Source organism: Mustela nigripes, chromosome 1, assembly GCF_022355385.1.
Source record: "Mustela nigripes isolate SB6536 chromosome 1, MUSNIG.SB6536, whole genome shotgun sequence".
Lineage (NCBI taxonomy): Eukaryota > Metazoa > Chordata > Mammalia > Carnivora > Mustelidae > Mustela > Mustela nigripes.
The window spans coordinates 15,952,739-15,964,808 of NC_081557.1; the positions used below are offsets into that span (position 1 = coordinate 15,952,739).

Sequence of the window (12,070 nt, forward strand, 5' to 3'; positions counted from 1 at the left end):
TAATGTGGTTACCCATTTTATAAATGGGATAATTCAAGATCAAATCAGTTAGCAACTTACCCAAGCTAGTAAATAAAACCATTACAAGGTTAGCTCTATTCTAAATAGTTTCTGAGGAAATTCTGGCTGTGGATATGAAGAGTCTTTTAGGAGTTTCTTCCTGGCAATAGAAGGGATCTAATGCAAATGGCACAGCTGTTATCAAGAACCTGTATATGGGGTCTCTCTGCTTGACTTATTTCACTCAGCATAATCTCTTCCAGTCCCATCCATGTTGCTACAAAAGTGGGGTATTCGTCCTTTCTGATGGAGGCATAATACTCCATAGTGCATATGGACCACATCTTCCTTATCCATTCGTCCACTGAAAGGCATCTTGGTTCTTTCCACAGTTTGGTGACCATGGCCATTGCTGCTATAAACATTGGGGTACAGATGGCCCTTCTTTTCACGACCTCTGTATCTTTGGGGTAAATACCCAGTAGTGCAATTGCAGGGTCATAGGGAAGCTCTATTTTTAACTTCTTGAGGAATCTCCACACTGTTCTCCAAAGTGGCTGCACCAACTTGCATTCCCACGCCCAATGTAAGAGGGTTCCCCTTTCTCCACATCCTCCAACACATGTTGTTTCCTGTCTTGCTAATTTTGGCCATTCTAAGTGGTATAAGGTGGTATCTCAATGTGGTTTTAATTTGAATCTCCTTGATGGCTATTGATGATGAACATTTTCCCATGTGTCTGATAGCCATTTGTATTTCTTCATTGGAGAAGTGTCTGTTCATATCTTCTGCCCATCTTTTTATATGATTGTCTGTTTTGTGTTTGTTGAGTTTGAGGAGTTCTTTATAGATCCTGGATATCAACCTTTTGTCTGTACTGTCATTTGCAAATATCTTCACCTATTCCGTGGGTTGCCTCTTTGTTTTGTTGACTGTTTCCTTTGCTGTGCAGAAGCTTTTGATTTTGAAGTCCCAAAAGTTCATTTTTGCTTTTGTTTCCTTTGCCTTTGGAGACATATCTTGAAAGAACTTGCTGTGGTTGATATCGAAGAGGTTACTGCCTATATTCTCCTCTAGGATTCTGATGGATTCCTGTCTCATGTTAAGGTCTTTTATCCATTTTGAGTTTATCTTTGTGTACTGTGTAAGAGAATGGTCGAGTTTCATTCTTCTACATATAGCTGTCCAGTTTTCCCAGCACCATTTATTGAAGAGACTGTCTTTTTTCCACTGTATATTTTTTCCTGTTTTGTCGAAAATTATTTGACCATAGAGGAGAAGGGAGTTGAGGGAAATTGGAAGGGGAGGTGAACCATGAGAGACTATGGACTCAGAAAAACAATCTGAGGGTTTTGAAGGGGCGGGGAGTGGGAAGTTGGGGGAACCAGGTGGTGGGTATTGGAGAGGGCACAGATTGCATGGAGCACTGGGTGTGGTACAAAAACAATGAATACTGTTATGCTGAAAATAAATTTTAAAAATTAAATTAAAAAAAAAGAACCAGTATATGGGGGAGCCTGCTTCCCCCTCTTTTTCTGCCTGCCTCTCTGCCTACTTGTGATATCTTTCTCTCTCTCTCTCTTTCTCTGTCAAATAAATACAAAATAAAAATCTTAAAAAAAAAAAGAACCAGTATATGGCACATTCTATTATAATTACCTAATTACTTGACTATCTTCCTCCAGTAGATATCACACTTAGGGTGGACACATGGTTCAACACTGCATCCTAGAATTGAGCATAGTAATGGTACTCATTAAATATTCACTGACAAAACAAGTTAAAGAGAAGCACTAACGAAGTATATGAGCCAACTCATGTCAATTCTCTAGCAACCTGTCCTTTCCAAATCGTGTTGCTCTTGTCCCTCTAATGGACCTCTGCATCTCAAAAGATCTTGTTTTCCTTTTAGTGCCCAGTTTCTCACCAAGACTGCCCTTCTTCCATAGACCCAGGAAATGATAGTAAATCACTGAAATCCTGTGGAACACATTTCAGGCCATGTACCCTTTGACCTCAACCATTGGTAGAGATCCTGCTTCAAAGACAAGTTATATAGAATCATAAGAGCTCTTTAAATCTGGGTGTAAACGGTATTTTGAATCCCTAACATCATTTTTCTTCTACCAATCTGAACCAGGTCAAGTTCACCTGATTTATCTAGATATCTGTGTTTTATTTCTGGTTGCCGTACTTTGGTGATTAATTCTGTTTCCAGTTCAGCTCCTCAGTTCTGATCTTATTCAGTCTCATTTCTATTTCACCAAAGTTCACAAATGTGGTCTCAGGACTCATAGAGATAAGAGTAATTTTCAAGTACCTTTAATCTCTGTGCTGAAAATAGATCAGCATAAGTTGAAAGGATCTGTCCAAACTGTATTAAGTTTTAGAAATAAAGTGAATTTTATACTTTTCTTTTACAACACTTCCATTGAATTTACAGGTGGTAAGTTCAAAACAGTAAATTAAAAAGATTAATGATTAAATAAGTTCTATTACTAACATTTAAAAAGTTAACATAATAATTTGTAACTAATTTCCCTATTTTTTCCTACCTAATCCTTGGGTTTAACTTTATTTTAAATTCCTGAATGAATTTCATATTATATTTGCAGCACAGGTCCAGTCTGCTGGCACAATCAATGAAATGGTGGCTCTATTTGCAGTTCACAATGATTCTGTGTATGTGCTTAAGAGGATACTTAGGAGTAATTTAACAGAGAAGAAAAGAGAAAATTTCAAAAACTAACATTCTGCTAAGTGAATTTGTGTACACAAGTACGTGTGTCTTTGTGTGAGAGAGGAAGACAGAGACAGAGACGGATAGACACAGACAGACAGATAGATGGACAAACTGTTTGTATATAAAGCATAATTCTTGCTGTGAATTAGCTATGGGAATTGAAGCGTAATATAACATTTTGGAAACACTTTACTGCCTGTTATTTTAAACTAGTATTTTTGGAAAAATTTGCATCCCCTTTCATATAAATGAATAGCACTGGGTGTTAATACATGAACAATGAATCATGGAACACTACATCAAAAACTAATGATGTACTCTATGGTGACTAACAACACAATAAAAAATTTTAAAAAATAAAGTGACTTAGAATCTTCATAAGATAATTTATTATTCATTTCAGAATTTATTGTTTCAGGCACTGACTTTATGTTTTATTATATGAATTATCATAGGAATTAATTTAACTACCATGATATAGAAACCAGTTCAAAAATTAATGACTAAAGGGTCAGTAAGATATTTAGTTTTATTTCAGAGGTCCTATACCTTTTACTCAGCTCAGATCTAAGCTATGAAGACACAGAAAACAGATGATAGAACTTACCCTCTTCATCATATAGAGGCAAGAACGTGCCTATAAGATTAATTAAAGCTTAATAAGTCTTAAGTTGCAACATCAACATATAAATTCTACTAAGTACAGTATTACAATAATTGCTATTATTGTTAATTCACACAACGCCTATTTATAAAAACAAAGATTTAAAATAATTTAAAGCATAGAAATAATGATGTAAAGCAGAGGGGAAAAAAAACCTCTATTAAAAAAAGATTAAAAACAGAACTAAGTAATACATGAACAGCTTATGGAAGAAGAGAATGATTATAATCTGAAATCTATGCTAAAGCACATTACCATAACTTAATGAGCTTCCCAATAATCATGTAAAAATTTAAAAGAGGAATTATTCAGTTTTTTAACTTAATATAGCATGTTAGTTCATTAGGAAGCCACTGTACCATTTTTGACCTCTAAAAAAATTTTGTTTCATGGTCCGTTGTTTAAGTTGGTATGGCCATAAAACAAACACCTCTAATCTTAATGGCTTAATGTCTTGAACAGTATGTGTTTGTTTAGCTCATGTATCTGAGGGTTTCCTAGAAATAGTGAGAAGTAAGCTAGGCTCAGCTGAACAGTGTTGCTGATCTTAGCTGGGTTTTGCTGCCTAGCCGGGGGTATATTCTCATATGATAAAGAGATGCCTGCGTGATTGTTCAGGTGCTTCTCAAGACTGTACTTATGGGGCGCCTGGGTGGCTCAGTGTGTTAAAGCCTCTGCCTTCAGCTCAGGTCATGATCTCAGGGTCCTGGGATGGAGCCCCGCATCGGGCTCTCTGCTTGGTGGGGAGCATGCTTCCTCCTCTCTCTCTGCCTGCCTCTCTGCCTACTTGTGATCTCTGCCTGTCAAATAAATAAATAAAATCTTAAAAAAAAAAAAGACTGTACTTACACTATGTTTCCTACAACCCTACTGACTGAAGCCAATTAGATGGTCGAGCTCTTCATTGACAAAGAGCAATACTCCTCACCTCACCCCCCAAGTTGGGGGGTGAGGTGAGGAGTACACGATACAAAAAAATTAAATGGGGGGAGTATGGATGTCTAACCCTGGTACTGTCAGGAGATGCAGAATCATACCTGTCATTCTGTCTACCACAGTCTTATCCAACCACTTCCTCAACAGATAATTTTTTAGTGACTTATATATGGCAGCATCTATGGAGGAGCAGGGAATACAGCTGGAAACAAAATACAAAAATCCCCAGCCTCTGAGGAGTAATTTTTAGGGCAGAAAAACAGAAACTAAAATCTATAAATAAAATACATAACACACTCATTAAATCACAACAAATACTGTAGCAAACAAAATAAAGCAGGGAAAGGAAATAGGGAGCCTTAGGAGATAGTATTTTATTTGTTTTTTGAACGGATTTTTTTCTTTTTTTTTTTTAGATTTATTTATTTATTTATTTGACAGACAGAGATCACAAGTAGGCAGAGAGGCAGGCATAGAGAGAGAGAGAGAGAGAGGAGGAAGCAGGCTCCTTGCCGAGCAGAAAGACCGATGTGGGACTCCCCATCCCAGGAACCTGGGATCATGACCTGAGCCGAAGGCAGAGGCTTTAACCCACTGAGCCACCCAGGCACCTCGGAGATAATATTTTAAATAGGATGATAAGAGAAAGACACAGCAAGGAGAGAACATTCAACTAAAATCCTAAAGGAAGTGAGGGTGCTATTTATACAGATAAATTAAGATTCTAGCTAATTGAGATTAATAAATCTAATAAATCTAATAAATTTAGATTTATTTTAAGAGAGAATTGTTAGTATTGACCGAAAGATTGGATGACAGAGGATGGGGGAAGAAAACCCTTCCAAATTTTTGTTCTGAGCAACTATGACATAGAAGTGACCATTACCAGAGATGGAAAGGTTATAGAAATAGGCTTTCGGTGATATCCAGGAGCTTGCTTGAGGGTGTATATCAAAGTGTAGACATCAAGTAGACAGTCATATATACAACCCTAAACTTTTTTGGGGGGGTATAAACTAAAGATTTATGTAGATGAGTCATCAGCATGAAGGACGATTAAAACTATAGTCATGTACAGCATGGTTCTCTAATACAATTATACCAATATAATATATTAATATATTAATCCATTTAATTTAAATAAAAAAGTACATATTATTCACCAACTATCTTTTTTTTATTTTATTTATTTATTTGACAGAAAGAAATCACAAGTAGGCAGAGAGGCAGGCAGAGAGAGACGAAGGGAAGCAGGCTCCCCACTGAGCACAGAGCCCGAGGCGGGACTCGATCCCAGGACCCTGAGATCATGACCTGAGCCAAAGGCAGAGGCTTTAACCCACTGAGCCACCAGGCGCCCCCACCAACTATTTTTAAGCCTCTGCTAGGCTCAGCGTTCCTATCATATCTAGCATACCATTTTAGAGTTCTTAGACATTGTATAACGTACTCATTTTTTTTGAAACCTCGTCCTAATAGCTTGGGGTTAAGGAAGGATTTCTGGTAAAACTGTGAAAATAAAGATTAAGTAAGATAAAACCACAGAAGCCAAATAAGAGGAGCTGAGAAGAGATAATGGTGAGCTGAGGAATGAATCTTACTGAGCGGTGGCGATGCCCAAGGCTCACTCCCAACTCAGATGATTCCAGCCCTAAATGGTCTGGAAATAGTCAAACTTGAGTCTAGAGCCTACCTACAACAGCTTCAACACCCAAACCAGGCAGGATTGGGGGTATGCAAAATCTGACAACAAAGGCAAGTGAGCCACAGCAGGAACAGGGACTGATTTGGCAAAGGATTCCAGAAGGCACCATTAGAGTCACTTGAGAGACATCTTACAATCAGTCTCACGGAAACAACTCTATCCTAGTCTCCTTTAAAGTTCAGTCTCTGAAACACTAGAGATTTCCCTCTGATTGGCCTTTCTCTAATTCCAGAGTGCTATGATCTTTCACTGCTATTTAAAAAGCTGTAATACCTTTTGCTCTTACTTCAACACACAAGCCAGAGTAACAGGGGCCATTAACTTGGTGTGTGTTTTGCAGATAAATAAGGATTTTGAACTAATCTGTATATAGGGATACTTGGTCAGGCCTGGAGATTTAATTGAACTTGGTATTCATTGACGATTAGTTTGTTTTGTTTACTTTCTTAGACCATTAGCAAATTTATTAAAAAGGAAATACAAATAAACTTTGTGCCAATTACATAAGAAAATAATTGGATTTTATTAATCCAGGAACTCAGGCAATCAATTAAGGCAAGGGTCCTCTGGTCTTAGTCACCTCATTATTCTTCATGCTAATTAATCGCAAATACTAATGGGTTGCTTAGAAATGGGATGCTTTATTCCTTTAGACACATATAAAAGCTCTTAAAGTAGCAATGTTTGCGTCTTAGGAAAAAAGTCTGTTTTTACTGAATGAAGTGTTTGATTTAAAGAAGAAAATACCATTCTGAGCTATGACAGTGGGTTCTTTATAGATTCTTGTTAAGTTAACCCATGAATGAATAACCCTTTCAAATTTAAAATTTAGTAACAATGTCAACTGGATTAGGAATTAAAAGAGTGCAATATATCAAATGTAGGCTCAAACGCCATCTATTAAACTAATTGCTTCTGTGGTAGTAAGTAGGAGCTTTCCTGAGCCTCAGTTTCCTCACTGTAATGGGTAATATTAGCATTGATCATGAAGAATGGGAAAATGCAATAATGCATATAAAATCCGTGGCACATGTTGGATCCTCAATAAATGTTCCTTTTTTTTTTCTCTTCTTCATATTCCCTTTCTCTCACAAATTTAGGATTTACCCCTTCAAGTCATAGTTGGTAGTAGATTCTTTAACAATTTTTATCTCTTTAAGATAATAGTATTTTTCCAAGCTGATCCATGCTTTCCAGCCAGTCTGTGTGCTTTACCCCATATAGGAGCTCATTTGTACTGAGGTATAAATGACATAACCAACCTGTCTGACCTTGCTTGGTAGGCAAAATTTCACTACCCTTATTTAATGATGAGGGTTGATCATGCTTTATCAAAATCATTTAGCCTATCTTATATAAGATTGGAACAATTATTTCTGAAAATTGTTTCTAAAAAAAGCTTGTAAAATTATCTGTGTGATATTTATGCAAGTTCTTGTGGTTTTCTATTTTAATTCACTCACTAATTTTAATGCTTTTTAAAAAATATTAACTGATGTTTGTTTCTAAAACTATGTATATTTTAAGACTTTTATATTTGGGTTATGTTTTTTTATCAATTTCTGTTTGCTTTTTAGTTTTTTTTATTAGTCTTGTATGTAAGGTGGCTTTTTGGTCTTAGTTATAGACTTTCTTTTTATTACTGGTTTTTAGCAGTTTGATAATAATGTGTCCTACTGTAGTGTTTTATGCTTGAGGTTTGGATATAATTTAAAGAAATTTGGATAACTTCCTGTTATTATTTTCTTATATATTCTCTCCACCTTTTATACCTTCTGGAACAAAATGATTCATATGTTAGAGTGAAAAATGTTTTATAGCTCATTATTCTGTTAATTATTCTTTTCTTTAAAGATTTTATTTATTTATTTGACAAAGAGAGACACAGCGAGAGAGGGAATACTAGCAAGGGGAGTGTGAGAGAGAGAAGCAGGCTCCCCACCGAGCAGGGTGCCCAATGCAGGGCTCCATCCCAGGACCCTGAGATCACGACCAGAACCAAAGGCAAATACCTAATAACTGAGCCACCCAGGTGCTCCCTGTTAATTGTTCTTAAATATCTTTCTCTGTGCTTTATTTTTTATAATTTTATTATTATTTTCAATTATATTGATCTTTTATGTGGCTTTCAATTTTCTGCTAATTCTCTTTAACATATTTTCCACTTAAGAACTAAATTTTTTTATCTGTCTAATTTCCAGTTTTATAGTTCTAACTTTTTCTCTGATAAACTTCATGCTTTTCTTTTCATCCTTGAGTATACTCTAAGGCTTAAAATAACTATTTTGAAGTTACAGCATTCTAGTGCCATCATTGTTATCATTTCTTGTCTGTTTCTGTTGATTTATATTTCTCTTGGTTATGTATGACAGTTCCCTGTTTCTACGCATGGCTTGAAATTTGTAGTTGAATAATGGACATTATAAATTTACACTAAGTGTTTATGTTGTCATAGTCCTTTAAAGAGTGATGACTTTTGTTCTAACACACAGTTAAGCTACTTGAAGATCAGTTTGATTACTCTAAGACTTGTATTTAAGCTTTATTATGGTATGTCCAAAATAGCCTTCATTCCAATCCTAATATAGGTCCACTAGTAAAGTGAAACTCTTCTAAAGATTATATCCTCTGATATATTGACTATTTTATGTATATTTAATACATTTATATATTTATACATATTTAATATGTTTTGAAGTTTATCTAATCTGGTTGATAGAAACATGAACTATTTCTCCCCTTCTGTAAGCCCTGGACATTGTCTAGTTTATTGCTTTCTACTGGTTTTTTTAACTTACTTTGGGGATGTTCCTTTCTTTTATGTGCTGTTCAACACTCTGCCAAAAACTTAAGGGAGTTCTCTGAAGATCTGTTATTCTCATTCAATCTCTCTCTCTCTCTCTTAAGCTCCTACCTTTCTGTATTCATCTGTATTCAGCATCATAAATTCTACCCACTTCTCCCTCCCTAAATGGCAACCTTCTGTAAGTCATTGAGACCTTAGATTCTTTGGGGAATCTCACTCCCTGTGATGTGATCTGGAAACTCATTCTCTTTGGTAAACTGGGACAATTTCAGGACTTACCTTAAAAGCTTCCCTTATTCCAAGCATCATAGAAATTCAGTGCCTATCATCCAATGTCTGAAACTGGTTGTTCCATATATTTTATTCTGTTTGCTACATGATTACAGTGAAAGGGAAATGTCTGCAGTAGTCAATGTTTCATAGATGAGAATAAAAGTAATTTACTTAATATTAAGTTAGTCACTATTAAAAATCATATACACACCCAGGATTCTACAACTCACATTGAATATCTAGTTTGCATATTTGCTTCAGATCAATTTAACGAAGGTATATTTTATACTAAAATGTAAGTCACATACAGACTAGAATATGAAACATAAGTACAGCCTGATTAATTTTGACAAATTATATTCACTTGTGTGTAACTGGAAATAAATCAAGCAATACTACATTACCCTCTCTGTCCCCTTCCGTCAAGATACTCCCAGCTGAGATTAACAACTGACGACTAAAAACAGAGATATTTTTATCTATTTTAACATTTATATAAATGGAACCCTACATTTCATATTACTTTTTATTGGACTTCTTTCATCAAAAATATATTTGTGGCTCTTTCTGCCTCTAGCCACCCAAGCAAGAGGAGCGGCAGCTATGTCTACCCACGTGCAATGGATGGTCCCCTGCAACTGCTCCAATTTCCTGATCAAGAGGAACAAGCAGACATAGAGCAAAGAGCCCAATAAGCTGAAGGCACAAAACTCTTTCTGCTAGAATAGGCTGCTCCAGCACAAGGCTGTGGGTGTGGAGCCTGCTATGGAAGGAAGGCAAAGCTGTAGTGGTGGTGAAGAAACAGAGATCTGGCCAGACAAAGCCTGCCACCTCCTACAAGTGGACCACCATGGCAAGAACACCCAGGCCACCTTCCGGTGCAACCAGGACACAATCCCCAAGAGCAAGAACAGCCCAGATCTGCACATGGCCAGACCCATCCTGTCCAACCAGAAGCCTGTGAGGCTAAGAGGAAGTGGTGGGCCCACCCAGAGCTCCTGAACACCTGCTCCCCACTACCAAAGCAATAAAGATGTCAACTACCTAAAAAACAAAACAAAAACAAAAAAAGTTTGGGGAATTCATGTACATTGTATATAATAATGCATACATTCATTTAATGATAAATAATTATAATGATTCCCTATTAAATGCAATAATGTGTAATCATTGTCCTTTGGTAGACATACAGGTTGTTTTGAGGTTTTGTTTTTTTTTTAAGTATTTATTTACTTATTTGACAGAGAGAGAGAGATCACAAGTAGGCAGAGAGGCAGGCAGAGAGAGGGGGGGAAGCAGGCTCCCTGCCGAGCAGAGAGCCTGATGTGGGGCTCAATCCCAGGACCCTGAGACCATGAACTGAGCTGAAGGCAGAGCCTTAACCCACTGAGCCACCCAGGCGTCCCAAGGTTTCTTTTTCTTTTCTTTTCTTTTTTTTTTTAAACACTGTGGTTACTATAACTATTCTTTTAAAATGTTTACAGTGGACGTGAATGCACATTTGGGGAGCACTTTGCATCTAGGAGTTGAGCTATTTTTATATTTCAAATCATTTTCAAATAAATGAAACATTGGAAGTAAAACCATCACCCCCTTTTTCCTCTAAGTTACTTTAATGTAGGTACCTATTATCATGAATTGCTGGGAAACTCTAAGCATATTTTTATATAATCAACATATATGTGCAGTATTTACATGTAATACCCTATAATATTGTTTAATAAGCAGATGAATGGTATATGATTTTGCTCTCGTATCATATTTGTTCATGTGGGTGTGGAGCCTGCTATGGAAGGCTATGTTAAATTTAGGTTGTGTAGTTATGATTCTCCTGACACCACTTGGAATAGATTAAGTAAATTCAGAATTATCCATTCACTGAAAAACTTTTAAGCATTCTCTCATGAAATCTTGCAGGCATTTTTAAAAATTTATTTTGGCAGAGGATGGATTTGAAAGTTGAAATAGTGAGTGAAGATAATGGGGAATTGTTAAAATATCAGTTTTGATTATTCTTATGGTAATTGGACAGATTTTTCTATATTGGGTCAGCTTTTGTATTTTACCTATTCCAGTATATCCATTTTTAAAGTATTAAAATCTATTAATGTAAATTGAGCAAAGAATTATCCTATAATTCTTATATTTTATATTTATCTGAGTTTATGTCCCTGATCACTTTTCTAATGTAAAATTTTGCTTTCTCCCTTTTTCCTTTTTGAAATTAAATATGTGTACATTTATTCAGTGCGATGTTGCTCAAAACAACAGCAGATTGTAAAGAACCCAAATTTTCACAAAAGACAATAGCAAATAAATTATGGTACTTTCACACATTGGAACATGCAGCCACCCCCACACCACCACCACAAAAAACAAAACAAAACAAAACAAAACAAAAAAAACCCTAATGTCAACAAGTGAAAAATAAAAAATGTAAATGATGTGTGCAAATATGCTGTGATAAGTATAAGAAAGGGAGTTCATACTATGTACATGAATATATGATACATAAATATTATAGATATATAGATATGCATGCGTGCATATGTATATATTATACATACATATGTACATACATATACCTCTGGAAAAATTCAAAAGGCAATGATGCCATTAGTTACCTTGAGACAGAGAAATGGGAGGATTCTAAGGGGCAGTATTGCCAGGAAAACATCTCACTATCCATCCTTTATATGTTTGGAATCTTGAAGTATGTCAATTATGTGAATATATTACCTCTTCAGCAGAAAGAAAGAAAGAGGAAAGAAAGGAAGGAAGGAAGGAAGGAAGGAAGGAAGGAAGGAAGGAAGGAAGGAAGGAAGGAAAAGAAAAGGAAAGGAAAGAAATGAAAAGAAGGGCGCCTGGGTGGCTCAGTGGATTAAAGCCTCTGCCTTCGGCTCAGGTCATGATCTCAGGGTCCTGGGATCGAGCAGCCTGCTT

General features: G+C 36.1%; 1 pseudogene; it reads left to right on the forward strand.

The window, feature by feature from the left end:
• The first annotated feature begins 9,730 nt into the window (after window positions 1-9,730).
• Window positions 9,731-10,091, forward strand: LOC132011047 (large ribosomal subunit protein eL28-like; annotated as a pseudogene).
• The last annotated feature ends 1,979 nt before the right edge of the window (window positions 10,092-12,070 follow it).